We start from the raw sequence: 20,742 nt of genomic DNA, 5'->3' as shown, positions 1-20,742 counted from the left end.
GAAATCCTCGGTTTAGAGTACGTGGTCCGTCATCCAAAGCATCAGATAATAGATTTAAAGTATTTTATTAATAATTCTACTTATTTTAAAGGGTTACTTGCATAGATATCAACCTATAAATATTAGAGTTTATAAAACAAGGGAAAAGTAATTGCAAATATAGTACAAATTTAGGCCCAAATGTCTAAAAAGACCAAAAAGGGACATCCACCGATCTGGCCCATTTTCCAAAAGAAGCCATTTCGTGCAATCAATAAATGCCCAAATCACTCATAGCCATCAAAACTGTGCGACTATTTTCTTCCCTTCAATTTCGCTCCAAAATTCAAAAGGTACACCTCTTCTCTTCTTAAACTCTTTTCCTTTGTCTCTTCTTCTTCGATTCTGCGTCTCTTCTTCACTGATAGCCATCATTTGAAACTGTCTCACTAATTTAGGGCATGGTTCCTCTTCCGTTGATAGTAGTGATTTTGATTCTTCGATCGTCGTCTATTCCTACCAATATCTCTTCCAAAATCCTAAAATCAGTGTGAATAGTTTTGATTTCGATTTCAAATGATGTTTGTCTATATATTGTGCATTCTCCATCTTTTTTTGGGTTTTTTAGAGATTCATTTTGTATTAAGTCGATTAGTTAGTGAGATGCAGTAAATACTGATTCTTCTTCTACCGAACCTTCAATTTTAATCACAATCCATGATTTTACTGCTTCAATTTCAGTTTACATCGTATTTGGTGATTCTTTTCATGTTTCAAGTGTTTCACAAGTTTTGATTCTACATTTTGATCATTGTGATAGATTTTCTTTCTGAACAAAAAATGATTATGTGAAGTTCTTTGTACGGTGTTTGATTTGCTAATTTAGTTTGCAAGTAATCACGACTATTTTTTATGCATGTTGTTCCTGCCTTGTAATAATAGTATGTTGGTAGTTTGTTGATAGTATGCTATTTTAGGCTTTCTGGTATTTAGTATATTGCATGCAAACTAGAAAAATTTGATAACAACATAAGTGAGAGTCTTATACATCGTTATCAATGTTGAAGGATATCACTGAAATCTACTATCTTTATTTCCTATCTAAAGTTTGTTGATGGATTTATCTCTGCTTCCTATAGTATGAAGGTAATAAGTATGTTTTCTATACTACAACTTGATATCATTAGTTGGATATCAATAGTGATTCATTGATATCATTAGTTTGTTGATTATTTAATTAGGGCTATTGATTGGTATTACTGATAGCATCTTTAATTTGCTGATTGTTTAATTATGCTATCAACTTATATTTTTGATAGCTACTATCAGTAATATTCTTTTATTGCTATCACTAATAGTATCTATCACTGATAGTATCACTAAAAGTATATAACACTAGAAGGATATCATTGATACCATCTTTAAGTGATATCCCTAATAGGCTACTATCAATGATATGAAGGTAATGTTTCTGTAAAGTGATATAGTTGTTATTTGTTTTTAGTATAAATAGAGAAATAAAAGAGAAAATTATTGGAAGGATCAACATCAATATCTAGAAAAAAGTCCAAGAAGCTCAAGGTCCACAATCTAATGATATTTTTAAATGTATACATTTGTAGTTTCTTTTTTCTTATATTTATGTTGTTGTATAAAGAGGAAAATGTATTAATAGTTCCTAAAAGTAAATGGAGAAACCATTGAAAGTGAGCTTCTACATCACATTACAAGTCTTATCCAACATAGGAACTTTAGATGAGCTATCATTCTAACTATTTAGGGAAGGTCCTTTTGGTCACTTCTTGGACATGAAAATGAAAAAGGTGCTCATCCAACTCATATCACACCTGATTAGAAGGCAATGCTTGACTACAAAACAAAACATCTTGAACTTTTGATATAGAATGACACATTTTAGAATTTGACCTCAAAGAATTTTGTTTAATAACAGGTTTGAATTGTGATGAGTACTCTATAGATGGTTTTTATAATGAAAAAGAATCGATGGATAACACAATTAGGAACATCTTCTTTAACACAAATACTAAATTTGTAAAGAGAGAGCTTCAACCTACCTTTCTTCATCTTCAAAATTTTATCATTGTTATTTCCTTTATTTATTTATTTTTTATTAGCATGCTATCAATGATAGGAACTACCACTGATATTATGTTTTCAGTGGTAGCTTCTATCACTGATAACTAACTAATAACATATAAGGTATCGTTGATTTCAAGTTATCAATGATAACTTTTATCACTAATTTTGAGCTACTCGTGATAGCTTGTATCACTGATAGGAAGTTATTATAGATAAAAGCAATCAGTGACAACTTGAAATTCGTGATAGTTTCTATAAACATGCCATCAGGTAGTGATAGTATCACTGACATCTTTATTAATCTTTTAGTGTTTTGTTGCTACATTGGTTTCAATTGAAAAAGAATTACAATCAAACTATTTTGGGTATTTTGTGGAGCTGACAACAAAGGAGATGGAGATTGAAAAGGAAAAAGAAGGGAAACAAATATCAATTGGAAGAAAAAATTGCATCACTACAAGAAGGAATTGAAGAACTAAAAAAATGACAAGAACACATTAAGAAAGACATTCATGAAAAACACAAGGAGACGCTTGATATATCGAGCCACATAAAAGAATCTTTCAGTGATCAACTTCCACAAAAAGAAGAAGGTGGTGAAAAGCAATCTCAAGAATCTCTTGAGAAGAACAAAATACCATCATCTAGTTTGGAGCTTTTAGATGCAAGTTTGGAACTTATAGATGTTGGACGCAAAGAGGTAAAATTTATGATTATTTTATTTTATTTTATAAAGAAGTATAATAACAAAAATGATATATGCATGTAGACTAAAGCTGAAACTACTGAGGACAAGGAGGTTGAAGAAAATGAGGCTCAAGAAAATAAAGACAAGGAGGCTCAAGAAATGACCAACAGAAACAAGATAATGAAAATGTAAAAGTACAAGATGAAGAGAAAGATCTTGAAGATGAAGAAAAAGATCAGGAAGAAAAGGAGGATAAAGATAAAGAAAAGGAAGAGAACATAGATGAAGAAAATAGGAAAAAAAAAAGAATGATTGAAAGAAGGTAAATAATGATTGATTGATGTTTTGAAGTGTAGGATTATCGTGCTATCAGTGATTTCTTCTATAACTAATATCATACTATTAGTGATAGTCTCTAATCACTGGTAAAATACTATCCATGATAGCTTCTATCACTGATAATACAAATGATAGTAAGCTTTATTTACTTTACTGATAATGTATTGATAGATGTCATGTTGTTTTTTATTTAACGATTTTAGGTTGTTGAAAAGACTACTAAAAAGAGTCCAAAAAAGTATAAACTGAAGGTTGCAGCTGAAAATACGGACAAGATTGTTGTTGAGAAGAGGCCGAAGAGACAAACAAAACTAACAAGGAAAATTTTGGAGAATGCAAAAAATCCAAGAAAAGACAAAAAGAAGGTGTCTCCAAGGAAAGTTACAAGGCATTCTCCAAGGTGGAAGGATGACGCTCTAAGCTTTGATCTCAAAATATCCCAACTTTGATTGCATGTAATAGTTAGGTGTTTGTTTGACAATTAGATTGGTTTTTGTTTGACAATGGATTGCTATAGTTATGATTTTATTTGAAACTAGATTGTTATGCTTTTACAATATATTTTTATTTCGAAATGCATATCTTTTAGTTTTGTACTTTCAGAAATTAAATTGCAATTTTGTTGAAATAAACATTTGATGTTCAGTAAATTGTTCAGTTGTTCAAACATTAGATCAGTGATTGTTTTTATCACTGATAGTATGATATAAGTAATAAAAACTATCACTGATAGCTTTTGTTTATCACTAATGCCAAAATGCTTATCTTATACTTGCAACTTTCCAGTGAAAGAAGACATTTATATCATTTAAATATTCAGATGATTAAAGTTGATGAAATAAATTCTTCAAAAATTGAACATTGATCAAATTGTTCACATTAAATACTTGAGATATTAGAGATAGAAGCTATCACTGATAATGTGGTATCAGAGATAGAAGCTATCACTAATAACATTATATCAGTAGAGAAATATCAAAACTTTGTTGTGGATAAAGCAAATTCAATCAAAACACAATCTCATATTGGCTAAAGAATATTATATAAAAGACAAAGTTCGTTTCACTAGCTATCATTGATAAATTTGAAGGAAATGAATTCTTGAAGTGAAAGCATATGATCCCTTGGTGTCTTAGAATTTTGTTTTTACAGAACTCAATAAAACAGAGGATAAAAACAAGATAAACATATAAGTCCCTAAGCATGTTTTTTTCAAATAATTCAAAGAGGAAAAAGGAAAATTGAATACTAACCCTTGAAGAACCGATTCTTCATGTATTCCCTCTCCAACAACAAGAACACGATCTTCTCCCTTCACAGAAACTAGGAACTCAGTTTCACAACAAGGCCTTGAACATAGCAAAGAAGACACCACCACAATGGAAATCGTGTTATTCTCAAGGTGAGAATCATAAAGATTTGTAGGCTTCTGCTTTAATTTCGGTGAAGAGAAAGGAGAATATGTTCTTGAGAGAAAAAATTGTAAAGGAAGAAGATGATGATAGGAGAGACTTTTTGCAGAAAAACAATATCACGTAAAAACTCAACTCTTTCTCTGCCTTAGGCAACTTTATGAGAGATGGAAGGGAGTTGTGGAATAACTCCCTCCACTAGTCATAATAACTCCCTCGAATTTATAATTTTGGATTCAAAATTAAAAATAAAGGTTTAATTATATTAACTAATTTAATATAATTAAATCTAAACTATATATTATATTACAAGTAATATATAACCTATAGTTTTATATTATATCACATATAATATAATCTAAAGTTTCTCATATAACCTATAGTTTTAGTTAAAATGAATCATATTCATATTAATTTTAACCTATCGTTTTTATATGAATCATATTCATATAATTAATATTTGAATCATACTCAAATATTTATTTCTCTCATTAAACTTTATATTATAATGCATCAACATACATTATATTAATTATATCTCATACAATTAATTCTATTTATTAATTTGAACAATTCAAATTAATCCAAATTTAATTTGACTCTCATTAATCCTTATTAAGCTAACAAGGGGATTTTATGGACGTACAAATTGAAGCTCCAATGATACGAGATTAATTAATTAAACTCTTTAATTAAATTAATCAACCTTCATTAACTGTCGGTCACTTTACTAAAGATCGACGATTGCACTTTTCGCACTGTGCATATATTTCTATGTCCATTGGATATAACCATTCAAAGTGCGTTGATCATTCACAAATTTCTCTTAAGTACACTTGGGACAAAATTATCATTTTACCTTTACATCTAAGTCTTTAAGTACCACTGATCTCTTTAAAGAACAATTAGTCATAGTCCAATTATAGCTGAACATTTTTTGGGTCAGGAGAGGGTGAGGCACCTTATTGTTCAAGACCCGGAATCAACCCTTAATGGATCAATTTATCTACTTACCCTAACAACATGAAGAAGTGAATTCTTTCTTGTGTAGCTGTGTTCCAGGCTCCCCAATTAGACAAATCCCCAAAATGGTAGGCACATTGAGTCGGTAAATCTGGCCACTTTAATCCATGCAGATCAAAGGACCGCCCTCACAGGTAGGAGTTCAATACTCACTCAGGATTAAGGTCCAGTCACCTATGGTCATCCTGATGAAATGTTTCTAGTAATGACGTTATAAAGAGAGATTAATCATTTCGTCGTCCGATATTTTAGAAAATCTTTGTATAGGATACCTCTACTCACATGTCTTCACATGAATGATCAGGATTAGATCATTTGTAAGACTTTACAACAATTGTAACAATAACAAAGCGGGTCGTATCCGTAGCGTCACCAGAATAAGGTACCCAGTCTTATCCATCTACTACAGATCGTTTAGGTTACTACTTAAATATGATCCACTTGTATGTCACCACATACATATTTAAGCTACATCGAATAACCTTGGATCTTAGTTTATTGGTTTTGGGTTAATGCAACTAAATTTCAAATAAAATAACACTTATTTTATTAAATAAATAATCTGTTTGTATAAATAAAGTTCACAAACTATAAGACCATGAGATTTAGGCCATCAACCCCAAAATCTTCTACTTGTCCTAAAACTAGTGGAGTGTATAAATACAAAGTACATAAGCTAAGTACAATACATAAAAAAATAAATTAGGGCATACACTACGCACCCAGTAAAAATCTCTCAATTGCCTAAGACTAGATGATACATGCCTCGTAGACCCAAACTTTCCAAGTGACCCTCAAACACTTTAGCCATGAGAGCCTTTGAAAATGGATCAACAAAGTTTCGAAGCGATCTTCGTGATGATCACATCCCCTCGATGCACAATCTCTCAGATAAGATGATTCTTACGCTCTATATGCTCCCTATATTTGTGGCTTCTAGGCTCCCTGGAATATGCCACAACACCACTATTATCACAATACCACAACACCACAATTATCAAAATAAAAAGTGATGAGTTTTGACATGTCTGAAACAACTTCCAAATCAGCCTTCCTAAGCCATACAACCTCCTTGGCAACTTCACAAGCCCCTACATACTCTGCCTCCATAATAGAGTTAATTATGCAACCTTGCTTTGTATTTCTCCTGACCACAACTCCTTCGTTAAGAGTGAACACTGATCCTGAAGTGGATTTCCTAGAATCTCTATCAGTCTGAAAATCAGAGTCAGTGTATTCTGTAAGGATCAAATGCTTAGACCCATACACAAGCATGTAGTACCTCATTTTTTGAAGATACTTGAGGATGGTTTTAACAGTTGTCTAGTGATCTGATCCTAGATTAGACTGATATCTACTTACTATCCCCACTACATAGTAAACGTCAGGTTTACTATATAACATTGCATACATTAGGCTGCTAACAACTGATGTATAGGGGATCAGTCTCATTTCCTCAACCTCTTGAGATTTCTTAGGACATTGTTCCTTAGACAAGACAATTCCATACCTGAAAGGTAACAAACTTGTCTTAGAATTATGCATAGAATATTTGACAAGCATCTTGTCAATGTATGATGCCTAAGACAAGGCTAGCGTTTTGTTCTTATAATCCTTGAAGATTTGGATCTCTAGAACAAACTGCACTTCTTCTAAATCTTTCATTTGAAATTGGGCCGTTAATCATTGTTTAACATCAATCAGCAGACCTACATCATTTCCAATGAGTAGGATATCATTTATGTACAACACTAAGAAAGCTACTGAACTGTTGATGATTTTTTTTGTAGACAAAAAGGCTCATCAACATTTTGATCGAAGCCATAAGATTTGATCTCAGCAAACCTTATATTTCAAGATCGAGGTACTTACTTCAATCCATAAATGGATTGATTAAGCTCACAAACAATTTTCTCTTGACCTTAGGAGATGAATCCCTCTGGTTATTACATTTTGATCGAAGTCCCTAAGCATGCCTTTTACATATAATTTAGAGAGTGAAAATGGAAATTAAATACTAACCTTTGAAGAATCGATTCTTCATGTATTCTCTCTTCAACAACAAGAACATGACCTTTTCCCACTTACATCAACATAAAAACTTGGCTTCACAACAAGCCCTCACACATAGTAAAGAGGACACAACCACAATGAAAATTGTGTTATTCTCGAGGTGAGAATCACAGAGAGTTGTGGTGGGCTTCTGGTTTAATTTCGGTGAAGGGAAAGGAGAATGTGTTCTTGAGAGAAAAAATTGTAGAGGAAGAAGATGATGATGGGAGAGACTTTTTGCAAAAAAAAAAAAAAAAAAAAAAAAACAATCACATAAAAACTCAACTCTTCCTCTGTCTTAGGCAACCTTATGAGAGATGGGAATGAGTTGTGGAATAACATACTCCACTAATTATTATAACTCATTGGGAGTTATATTTTTTAATTCAAAATTCAAAATGAAATATTGATTATATTAACTAGTTTAATATAATTAAGTCCAAACTATATATTATATCACATATAATATAACCTATAGTTTATATTCTCTCATATAACCTATAGTTTAATAACCTATAGTTTTTATATGAATTATATTTATATAATTAATATTTGAATCATATTCAAACATTTATTTCTCTCATTAAACTTTATATTATAATGTATCAACATACATTTAATTGTATCCCATACAATTAATTTTTTTTTTACTAATTTGAACAATTCAAATTAATCTAAAATTAATTTGATTCTTATTAAGCTAACAAGGGGACTTTATGGTCCTAAAAATTGAAGCTCCAAGGATACGAGATTAATTAATTAAACTTTTTAATTAAATTAATTAACCTTCATTAATTGCCGATTACTCTGCTAAAGACCGAAATTTACGAAGGGATGAGTTAAGTCTGAAAAGAGCACCTTGCTCGTAGTTGGATGTCCGCATGATACCTATGGGGGCAAGCCAAAACGAAGGTGAGATGATAAAATACGCACATTAAGGAGAATCTTTTTACTAAATTTTGAACCAAAAGCCTATTCTTGAAAATGAAATATAAGATAGCCTTGGAAATGAGTAGAGGATTTTTTAAAAATAAGCTTGCCGCATCTAAAGGTTATTTTCATAGGTAAAAGAATAAAACCAAAGAACGTCTTAGTCTAACAAATCTAGAATAGGAGGCACTTTGAGAGGTCTAGGTAATGCGTCAAAACTTGTAAGATATATTAGGACGCTAAATATATGCTCGAGGACAAACATTGTTTTAAATTTGGAGGTGTGATAACTTGTAGAAATACAAGTTATTGTATCTCTTTTTCCTAAAACAATTAGGAAAAATCATGAAAAATGCGACAACTTGGCAAGAAAATCATGGAATTAATTATACTATGTGATCGCATATGAACACAATCTCATAATCCAAAAGTTATAAAAATCATGCTTTGTGAATGCAAAAAGTTATTCATGCGATCATAAGATGTCACTGTAGAAGAAAATTCCTGGGGCCAAAATTGGATTCGAATGGTGGGAACACATAGCTTCATGCGATAGAAAGTGACATGATGCATATGACGATAGAGGTCAAATTAGAGTTAGTGGCTGATAAGAAAGCTTCACGGAAGAGCCAATAAACTTCTGACGTGAAGTAGGCGACACATTAGTGTATGGAATTTAATGCACCTTGGGAGTTCAATCGTTAGTGAGAGAAGAATAAGTGTCCCTTGATGCCTATAAATATGCCCGATATTTTCATGCAAAGGGACACAACAAAAAAGACGTTAGAGGAAAATCTGCACAATTTCTTACTTCATAAACACTTCCCTTTGAGCCCTCGTGAAATCTTGAGTGAGAATTCAAGATTTCTTCTAGAAGACAAAGAAGACACTTCATCTTCAGCACAATCTAGCAAGGCAGTCATCCACAGTGCTGGAGGGAGAAAGGAATTACATACCACTGCTTGATTTTCTATTTATATCTCTTTTTCTGTTATTGTTATCATTTATATTGTGCAAAACCTTGAGAAACTTCTTTTTTTTTTTTTTTAATATGAATGCATATATAGTATTTCTTTTTTATCCATCTCTTCACCAGCTACCATGAGCAACTAATTTCTTTATGAGTTGAGAAAAATTATAACTAATATAAACTAAGAAAAGCTTAATCGTGTGTTCAACTTGTTTTATGCATACTTTAAAAACTATTTGAATAAGTCGAAAGATTGTTCTGAATAGAATGAATCTATGCTTGAAAGAGTAAAAGATTTAGACCTCATAAAACAAGAAGAGATTACCTTTAGAGATACAGACATTTTTTGCATCGACACGCATCGCATGCATCCTATAATTTGGATATTGTGGCTATTTGCACTGAAAAATGTTGGTTCTGACTTTTCAGTAATTTGCTTGAATGCATGATTTATGCATTTACTTAGGAATTGTTAGTGAATATTTTTCTCAACTCTACTCTTATTCATTGGAAATCGAAATCTCTTCGCATAGGCTGTTTGCTTACGATTGTGTTTACCATCACACCCACCATTATTTATTTTATTTTAGCAATAGAATAGGAACAAACTTATCGCATACTTAACAAAACAACTCACGTAAAGATCGAAACAATAATTGATAATGCATTGATATAATGCAATCCATGAGTTCGACCCTGGACTCACAAGGATTCAATTGGATTTATACTTAGGTCTAAATAGATAAAACTATGCATTTGTAAGGCATCACATCATAATTAATTCATCGCATAACAAGAATGCATTAAGTACAACTGATCTCTCTAATGAACAATTAGTCACAGTTCAATTATAACTTAACCCCTCTAGAGCTAAGAGAAGGCGAGACACTTCATTGTTCAAGACCCAAAATTAGCCCTTAAGGGAGAAATTTATATAATTACCCTAATAATGGGAAAGAGCGAATTCTTTCTTGTGTAGCTATATTCCCGACTCCCCAATCCGACGAATCCCCAAAATGGTAGGCATATTAAGTTGGTGAATTTGACCACTCTCACCTATACAGATCAAAGGACCACCCTCATAGGCAAGAGTTTACAACTCACTTAGGATAAAGGTCAAGTCACCTATAGTCATCTTGGTGAAATGCAAGTCTCTTCTAGTAACAACGTTATAGAGAGACTAATCATTTCGTGGTCTGATCTTATAGAAACTATTTGCATAGGATACCTCCGCTCACATGTCTTCACATTAATAATCAAGATCAGATCATTTGTAACACTTTACAACAATTGTAACAATTATAAAGCGGGTCGTATTCATAGTATTACGAGGATAAGGTACCTAACCTTATCCATCTACTATAGATCATTCAGATTATTACTTAAGCATGATCCAACTGTATGTCACCATATACACGTTTAAGCTACATCGAATAACCTTGAATCTTAGTTTATTGATTTGGGTTAATGCAACTAAATTTCAAATAAAATAACACTTGATTTATTTAGTAAATAATCTGTCTGTACAAATAAAGTTTACAAACTACAAGACCACGAGATTTAGGGTATCAACCCTAAAAAAAATTGACAAACATTAACAAGAAAAACAAATTGTCTCACTGTCTATAATTGATAAATTAATAAACATCAGTGACAAAACAAGTTGTCACACTAAGTATTATTGATAAATTATGACAAAACAAGCTTCTTTAATATCATCAAACAACTGGTGGCAATTTGCATGTCCTACAATTATGGCTATGAACATGACATCGATTGCACTTCAAGTTGCTTTTCCTTTCACCAAACGACAATATTCTTTGTTTTCATGGTCTTCCAAGCGTTTAACTATTGGAGGTAATACATTCACATCAATGTCAACAGAGCTTCAGTCAGAATGATTTCCAATAGGATTAACCAATCCTTTATAGGTTAACAGTTACTGGAAAAATAATAGTCTAACACAAAAGCATAGATATCTAATTTTAGCCCACAGATAACAACATAAGCATTAACACATGGAATCTCCTCCAAATGACAATTTCACGATTTAAAGACCAATTTAACCACAAAATGATCGTCTCCATCAACTACTAGATATTTTTTATTGCTAATAGGATCAACCTGAAAAACAAAATATAATCAACTACGTAATAAAAAAAATTATCGTTGTAAACTAATGGTTAATTTTGTACTTTAAAACTGTTGGGTTTTATGCCCTAAAACTCATAGATAGTAAATGTTATTAATTGACCGTCATCAATAAAGAGTTATAAATGTTAATTCAATAAATGTCGTTGTTTGCGTTATTTGTCTATTTTGTCTTAATAATCTTAAATCCAATAAACTAACATCTAAGGTTACCTTATGAGTCTTAAACTATATGTGGAGACACATACATGAATCAATGCTCAAGATACAACCTGAAGGGTCTATAGTATAGGGATAAGATTGGACATCTTATCCTGATAACACTATGGATACGACCCACTTTATATTTAATACAAACACAATAATCCAACGCGTTTGTGTAGTTGGCATGTGAGTGAGGGTATCCTATACAATGACGCATAAGACTGGACCGCGAAATAGTAACTACTAGATGTAACACCATTAACAGTTAGTTTCCTATTTCAATAAGATGACCTAAGCAACTTAGTCTTAATTCTAAGTATATTATGAACTTCTATTCATGAGAGATTTTCCTTTGATTGGGTAAGGGTCATCGACCCAATATGTCTATCATTTTGTGGACAAGAACCGAGTGGGGAGTGTTAGGATTGGTGTTTTAATTCTCTCGGAGTCTCGTTGTTTGTAATTATACACATTGTTTTATGAATAAAATAACTGTTATTTCATTCTGGCATTTACTCATATCCAATAAAGAAAGTTCCATAGTTATCTTTGTAAACTTAAGCATGTATATGAGATATACAAGTGGATCATGCCTTAAGTGATAACCTAAATAAATCTGTAGTATAAGAATTAAGGTGAGATACCTGATCCTGGTGACACTACAGATACAGACCGCTTTGTAGAGGTTTACAAGTGTTGTAAACTACTACAGATGGTAGATCTTGACCATTCATGTGGAGACATGTGAGCGGGGGTGTCCTATACAAGGAGTTTGTATAAGACGAACCACAAGATGACTAGACTCTGTATATAACGTCGTTGATACTGGAGACTTACATTTCACCTAAACGATTATAGGTGACACGACCTTAATCTTGAGTGTTTTGGGAACTCCTACCTTTGAGGGCGGTTCTTTGATTAGTATGGATGAGAGTGGCTAGATTGCCAATTCAACATGCCTAACTTGTTGGGGACTTGTTTGATTTGAGAGCTGAGAACTCAATACATAAGATCGAATTCACTCCTTCCACAAAGCAGGGGTAAGTAGATAGGTTGCTCCTTTAAGGGCTGATTTTGGGGCTTAAACATAGTGGCCACAACTTCTCTTTGAAAGAGAGGACTCGGTCATAGTAGGACTATGACTTAAGTTCATTAAAGGATTCAGTTTTACTTAAGGAGTTAGATGTAACTACAGGGGTATAACGGTTATTGGACGAGTTATACTTACGAGTGATATGTGAAGGGTTGTCGCACTTTTGATTGGTTAAGATGGACACATAATATATCTGTAGTAAGGAGAGTTCAGTTGTCGGTCTTTAGTGGAGTGCCTAGCAGTTAACGGATGGTGAATCCCATGACTAAAGAGTTTAGTCAATTATTCACGTACCAATCGAGTGAGAGGTTATTGGTGGTTTCATGGTAACTGTGAGATAAAAGAAAAAAAATGTTTTCCTAATTTTAGTAAAAGAATGAAAAGAAAAAGGATTTGTAAAATTTGTTGATTTGAGATTTTCAATCTTGGAAAATACTCACAGAGAAGTTGTCAAGTAAATCAGATTTACTAAGCGACAGCTTGGAGTTAGCTAAACGATCGTGAGTGTTTTTACACGATAGACACTCAACTAGATGATGAGCTAAACAATCGCATAGCTTTTGCTAGACGATCGTATAGATTTTACTAAACGATTGGGCATCGACCTATATAATAGGTTGTTACATCTCCCACTTGCTCAATCATTTACACGATTGTGGTTCCTCCTGTTTTTTGTCTCTAACCAAGTCCACACAGAGCCCACCCTCTGGATTCTCACACCGAGAATACCAAGGTAACCTTCTTGGTGGTGTCATACTCAAATCGACACTGTCGAGGTTTTGTGGAGACCGTTTGCGGTGTTTGGGATGTTCGTGACCTTGGCGATCGCTTAGTTTGAATGCATGGTGTTCATGCAGTGTAGCAGTCGTGTTGGACGAATGTTAATATGTTTTTTTGTTGCTGTGGTCGAGCGTTCGTGATCAACAAACTTGAAGATGAGTTTGCAAAGGTTTGTTCATTTTTGTTCTTGATCTGTAGTAAAGCATTTGTAATTTCTATTTTATGCATAATTGCATGTTTCCGTTTGTGATTGTAATTGTAATGTTCATATACGATTGAAATTTGGAACGATTCTTTCGCTGCTCATGGAAATCCTTGTGTCTGATTTCCTTCAATTGGTATCGGAGCCAGGTTGTTCTGATATTCCAAATTTTAAGTCTGTTTTGTACTTCTTTTACATTCGTGATGGGTTTTCTGCACTTGTGTTTAATTGTTAAATACTTTTATGGATGGAGTTGATGAATGTTTTGAAGGAAATCGGACATGAGGATTTCCATGAGCAGCGAAAAGATCTTTCCAAATTTCATTTTTATATGAACTTTAAAATTACAATCACAAATGGAAACATGCAGTTATGCATAAAATAAAAATTACAACATGCTTTACTACAGATCAAGGGAGGAATCAACAAACCTTTATAGACTCATCTTCTAGTTCCTCGATCACGAACGCTCGATCACAGCAACATAGCAACACACGAATGTTTTTCTAACATGACCACTACACTGTACGAACACCGCGCACTCAAACTAAGCGATCGTCAAGATCATGAACACCCCGAAGACCACGATCGGCCTCCACAGAACCTCGACAGTGTCAAGTTGAGTATGACACCACCAAGAAGGTTATCTTGGTATTCTCGGTGTGAGAATCCAGAGGGTGGGCTCTGTGTGGACTTGGTTTGAGGCAGAAAATCGAGGAATCACAATCGTGTAAATGATTGAGGAAGTGGGAGATGGAACAACCTATCGTATTGGTCGATGCCCAATCATTTAGGAAAAGCTATGCATCGTCTAACAAAAGTTATGCGATCGTTTAGCTCATCGCTTAGCTGAGTGTCTATCGTGTAAGAACACTCTACGATCGTTTAACTAACTCCAAACTATTTCTTAGTAAATCTTATTTACTTGACAACTTCTCCGTGAGAATTTTCCGAGAGTGGAACTCTCAAAACAACATTTTTGCAAATCCTTTTTGTCAACCTTACTAAAATTAGGAAAACATTTTTTTTTTATCTCATGGTTACCATGAAACCACCAATAACCTCCCACTCAATTGGTTATAAGAGAAAAGAAGATAATTATCCAATAATTAATATTATTATAAATATAAATGATAACTAACTTACCATAATATATTTATTACCTATAGTTTTAATATTTCATCTCATGAAACATATAAACCATGCTCTTTTTCTATTCCATGGCTTTTAATGTAAATCTCATTTACATTAATCCTCCACTTGATGTATCTCATACACCATACCGATCATATCATATATAATCGAATTATCTCTTATCAATTTGAACATTTCAAATAAACACCAAGAGCTTATCCTCAACTTGAATCCATTAAGTTACCAAAGGGACCTTATGGACCTGTAGCTCAAAGCTCCAACGGTACGTGAATAACTGACTAAACTTTTTAGTCACGGGATCCACCATCCATTAACTGCCAGGCACTCCACTAAAGACCGACACCAGAACTCTTCTTATCACAAATATATTATGTGTCCATCTTAACCAATCAACAGTGCGACAATCCTTCACAGATCGCTCGTAAGTACAGCTCGACCAATAACCGTTATGCCCCTGTAGTTACTTCTAATTCCTTAAGTGCCATTGAATCCTCTGATGAATATAAGTCATAGTCCTACTATGACCAAGTTCTCTCTTCCAAAAAGAAGCTGTGGCCACTATGTTCAAGCCCCGGAATCAGCCCTTAAGGGAGCAATCTATCTACTTACCTCTGCTTCAAGCAAGGAGTGAATTTCATCTTGTGTAAGTGAGTTTCTAGCTCTCAGAACAGACAAATCCCCAAAAAGGTAAGTATGTTGAGTTGGAAATCTAGCCACTCTCACCCATACTAATAAAAGGACCGCCCTCAAAGGCAAGAGTTTCCAAAACACTCAGGATTGAGGTTGTGTCACCTATGGTCGTTTAGGTGAGATGTAAGTCTCTAGTATCAACGACGTTATATACAGAGTCTAGTCATCTCGTGGTCCAGTCTTATACAAACTCTTTATATAAGACACCCCCGCTCGCATGTCTCTACATGAATGATCAGGATCTACCATCTATAGTAGTTTACAATACTTACAAACCTCTATAAAGCGGGCCGTATCCGTAGGTATCCCACCTTAATCCTTATACTACAGACCTATTTAGGTTACCACTTAAGGCATGATCTACTTTTCTATCACATATACATGGTTAATTTTTCATAAGATAGAGTAAATGCCAGAATGAAATAACAGTTATTTTGTTCATAAAACAATGTGTATAATTACAACAACGAGACTCTGGGAGAATTAGGACACCAATCCCAACATATTTATGGATTTAATTGCCTTTGTTTAAAGCTTCCTACAAGTAAAAGTGTTAATTTGTAAGAGCCCATGTATTTTTGGGTGTAATTAACATGCTATCGAGTTTGTAATTCAAAGAGTTTGAGTTAGTCGAGTCGTTCATGATGAAGTTTCGAAGTATGGTGATGCGGTTCTCAACAAGGAAGATGATCAAGAGTTGGTCGTATCGTGTAGCTTAAGGTAAACGATCGTTGGGATTTATCTTAAATATTCTCTATCGCGTAGCGTTGGTTGTCCGATTGCGTAGATGATTGTAGTGGGAGCATTTGATGCTCATCGTTTAGAAGAAGGTGCATGTTAGATGGTCATTTAGTAAGTATACTTCATCACTTAGTTACTACCTACACGATCGCGCGGTATACGATACAAAGGCGTTCGCTAAGCGATCGTTTAAGCGATGGTGTTTTGTCGATTGTAATAATAATACAAGATGAAATTCACTCATTCCTACCTTAAGGGTAAGTAGATAAATGTTCCCTTAAGTAGACTTGAACAAAGGGCCATACCCTTTCATTGGCCCAAGAGGGATTTCTGTTTATTTGTTGGACCATAAATAGGTTGTTCACTAGAGGAGCACTGGTACTTAAAGAATCAGAGGTAACCTAAGGGTAAAATGGTTATTTGACCCAGTTGGAGTTGCGAACACTTGTGAAGGACTAACCTTTTGTTATTGGTCTATATCCATGGACATAGAAATATATTTGTACTGAGAAGAGTGTAGTTGTGGGTCTTTAGTGGAGTGTACCCATAGTTAACGAATATGGATTAACTTGGTCAATGAGTTTAGCCAATTAATCTTATATCGTTGGAGCTTCTGATCTATAGGTCCACCAGATCCTCTTGTTAGCTCACTAGAGAATATTTAAAATGAATGATTTGATTTGTTCAAATTAATTTGAGGAAACCATATATTAATGTGATTAATATATAATTGATTATGCATATGATCTATAATTCAAATTAAATTGGAAAGTAATGTTTGAATAAGATTCAGTTAGTTAATTCAAGTGAATTAGAGAGGTATTGCACATATATATACGATGTTTCTGATAATTAAATATACATACATTAAATTAGATTTAATAGTTATTTAATTAATGTGTAAATTAAATTAAATAAGTGTTATTTAATTATGCTAATTAATTAAATAAGTGTTATTTAATTAATTAATTATAGAAAAGGAAAATAGGAAAAAGATTAGGAAAAGGGCTTGACACTTCTCTATATAAAGACCTCCCTATGGTCCCTTTGTGAGACACTAACATGGATATTGACAATACACAACACACAAGTGTTATTGTACAAAATTTTTCCTAAGCCACAAAGAAAATTCTCTCTACTCTCTAGGAGTCTTTTCTCCTCTCCCTCTCCCAATAATTGGATACCACATATTCCTCTATTAGAATCCTAGGTTATTCTAGTGGTAGTGTTTGAGATTGTTCACAAAATTGTTCATGATCAAGATCGTTGGAAGAGTCGTTCGTTGGAACTTAAAAAAGATTATTCGTAAAGCTTGAGAATCTACTAAGATAAGAATGGTTCTAATCTTTTTCCTTAGAGCATGCTATATTACATGTTTATATTTTGTTTTAGTATACTGAATTTGTTCATGTAAAAATCGAATTGTAGGATGCAAGGCGTTCTCACAAAACGCTTCCACTACGGGATTCGATCCCTTCAGAAGCTTCTTGACTGATTGTGTTGCTCTCACAACTCAGACTATGCCTAACTAGTCAAAAATAATCTTCATGGATAATGTTGTTTGACATTTTTCGTAAAACCAAATTTGAAGTATTTCTCTAATGGAATCAAGTAAAGATGCAACAAAGAGATCTCTAGGCTCTTTCAAAATATTATTCAAGCACTATGAAATATTTGTAGTCATTAAATTATACATTTTTCCTAGAATACGCGCATACCCACTTCTCAAAACCAACTTTACTGAGATATTCTCGAATAGTAGGATATATCGATTCCATCCATTTCATATAAGACTCAGACTTATCAATTGTATACACTTTTTCACAGCTAAAAATATGTTATCAATTAAAGAACCCTTATAAGTCAACTTCATATTTTGCAAAAGATGTCGTTGACAAACATAATACTCAACAGTTGGAAAAACATTCATAACACCTTTTGAAATGCTAAGATATCGATCAGAAATAATAATAATCCTTTTCCTATCACCAAAACTGTTCTTTATATTCGAAAAAAACCATTTCCATGATGCACCATTTTCAAAGTTAACAATACTAAAAGTAAGAGAAAAATCTTATTGTTACCATCAACTGTTGAAGCCATCAAAAGATTTCCAGCATATTTACATTTCAAGAACGCGTCATCAATAGATATATTGGGTCCGCCATGTTTCCAACCCTCAATTGACACTCCAATAGCCATATAAAAATGCTTAAAATACTCATTCATGTTAGCTTCATAGGTCGTGAATGTACCTAAAATAAGATAAACATAAAAACAAATAGTTAAGTAAGCTTATGAAAGATGTATAATTGATTGGTGTCTATGAGTGATAGCTTTTATCACTAGTTGGAGTCTATCACCGATAGCTTCCATCATTTTCATGTTATAATTAATAGAAGCTACTAGTGACAGACTCCTAATAGTGATAGAAGCTATCACTGATAGATCATGCAACCTCGTCAATAAGTTGGAAGCAAAAAGATAAACATAGATTCCTTTCTTCTAACTTCATAAAAAAAAATTTGGAATCAAAGCATATGATTCAAGTGCATCACCTTTCAAAGACTTCATTATTTGCTCTTTTTCCCTCCATGCTTTATAATAGCTAACATTGACTCCAAATTTCTTACGGACTTTATTTATAATATCATTAGGAGTTGAGGTATGAGGAAGACTAAATCTAAAATCATTTTTCAAACATTCAGCTATTAAGGACGAAGAAATTTACCTATAGAGGTCTGAACACTTTTTATAGAACAATCATGAATATTAATAAACTCTCTAAGAATCCACAAAACACTTCCAAACACGAACTAATGACAATGCGACAATCAAAAGATGTCTTGTATTGTGTTCTTTAACTAAAGCCAAAAACCAAGCTACATTCTTATTTTCATTAATTTCAACTACATTTTGAACTTCATTCATAACAAAATCTAATAAAGTTGATAATTCTATAGAAGAAGTAGATGCATTCAAACAAATCTCCTTCACTATTAAATCGAAAAAATTTTCAAAAACCATTACATCATCTAATAAAACTCCAGTAAATTTGTAATTCACATAACAATGTTTTTCATTCCATATTCCACTATGAAAAATAACTATTGGAATGACCATGTTTTAAAATTCCTGTGAAAGTAAAACAAAAATTCATGAATAACAATATCAATAAGTTATGATATCTATCAAAGGCAAATATCAATCTATCACTGTCACTGATACCAATCTATAACTAGGCATATCTTTTAACTAATATCAACAAGAAACAGTGAGCACATAAAAAATGATAGCAGTGGCATATATTCTATCAGTGATAGTCACTATCAATGATAGCCAACTTATGTTCCTATTGATGAGAGCAGCTTCTAAACCCTAAGTTAATATAGTGAAGATTGCATAAAATCATAAATGACAAACAAAAAGCTAAGGTAGCCGTAATATCAAACCTAAAAAACATCAAAATACACTGGTATGTTTCTACATATATTATACAATATCAAAGAAAATATCAAAGAAAAGAGTGAAGAATACAAACCTCAAAATCATTAAACAAAAGAGTGAAGAATACAAACCTCAAAATCATTAAACAAAAGAGTGAAGAACACAAACCTCAAAATCATTAAAGGAAGGAGTGAAGAATGCAATATTTTAGTTAATTGATCAAACCTCAAAATATCAAAGAAAATAGTGAAGAACACAACGAAGAAAGCAAAACATTAAAGCACAACAAACTCCCCTCACAATCCACTCCATTCACAGTGAGTTGAAGAAATCATTATGCTCTTGAGAAAAAGAGAAAGAAAAGAGTAAGTGAATTGAAGAAATTGAAAAAAAAAAAAAACAAAAAACCAAATATAAAAAAAGAATGCAAAAAGAAAACAAACTCATAATCGAAGATGCAAGGGTGAAAAGGAAAACGAACTCACAATCTGAAGACAGAGAAACTGAATCGAAGAGGAAGCAATGGGAAAAGGAAAGAAAAGGAAAGGAAAACAGAGATGCATGGCTGATAGATCAAAAAGAAAGAAAAGGGAAAAGTAAAAAAGGGAAATTAATAAAAGAAAAGTTAATAGCCGAGCGTATAATTGAGGGTAGATTTGGAATTTTTAAAAATCATAGGGTGACCGGTCAATATTTGCCATATTAGCAAATATTTTTAAAATGTACCATATTTTAAGATTATTTTCCTATTTGTATTATTTGGTACAAAATTCCTATTTTAAAGCT

At 32.8% G+C, this 20,742-nt stretch overlaps 2 long non-coding RNA genes across 3 annotated transcripts; one reads left to right on the top strand and one right to left on the bottom strand.

Annotated features, from left to right (window-relative positions):
• The first annotated feature begins 300 nt into the window (after positions 1–300).
• LOC150038286 (uncharacterized) lies at positions 301–3,607 on the top strand. Its single transcript, XR_016525302.1, has 3 exons — positions 301–2,779; positions 2,849–3,089; positions 3,310–3,607. It is a non-coding gene; the product is annotated as an uncharacterized LOC150038286 (long non-coding RNA).
• Positions 3,608–10,978: 7,371 nt separating this feature from the next.
• LOC120069419 (uncharacterized) lies at positions 10,979–20,507 on the bottom strand. Of its 2 annotated transcripts, none has more exons than XR_005479529.2 (3): positions 20,442–20,507; positions 18,594–18,764; positions 10,979–11,341 (listed from the first exon to the last, which is right to left on the bottom strand). It is a non-coding gene; the product is annotated as an uncharacterized LOC120069419 (long non-coding RNA). The 2 variants fall into 2 exon arrangements; XR_016526034.1 differs by lacking the exon at positions 20,442–20,507 and adding an exon at positions 19,068–20,427.
• Positions 20,508–20,742: the final 235 nt, after the last annotated feature.

Source organism: Benincasa hispida, chromosome 1, assembly GCF_027475165.1.
Source record: "Benincasa hispida cultivar pf3 chromosome 1, pf3_genome.v1.1, whole genome shotgun sequence".
Classification (NCBI taxonomy): Eukaryota; Viridiplantae; Streptophyta; class Magnoliopsida; order Cucurbitales; family Cucurbitaceae; genus Benincasa; species Benincasa hispida.
The sequence above is the reverse complement of the archived record's forward strand: the minus strand, read 5'-3'. Positions and strand labels throughout refer to the sequence as shown.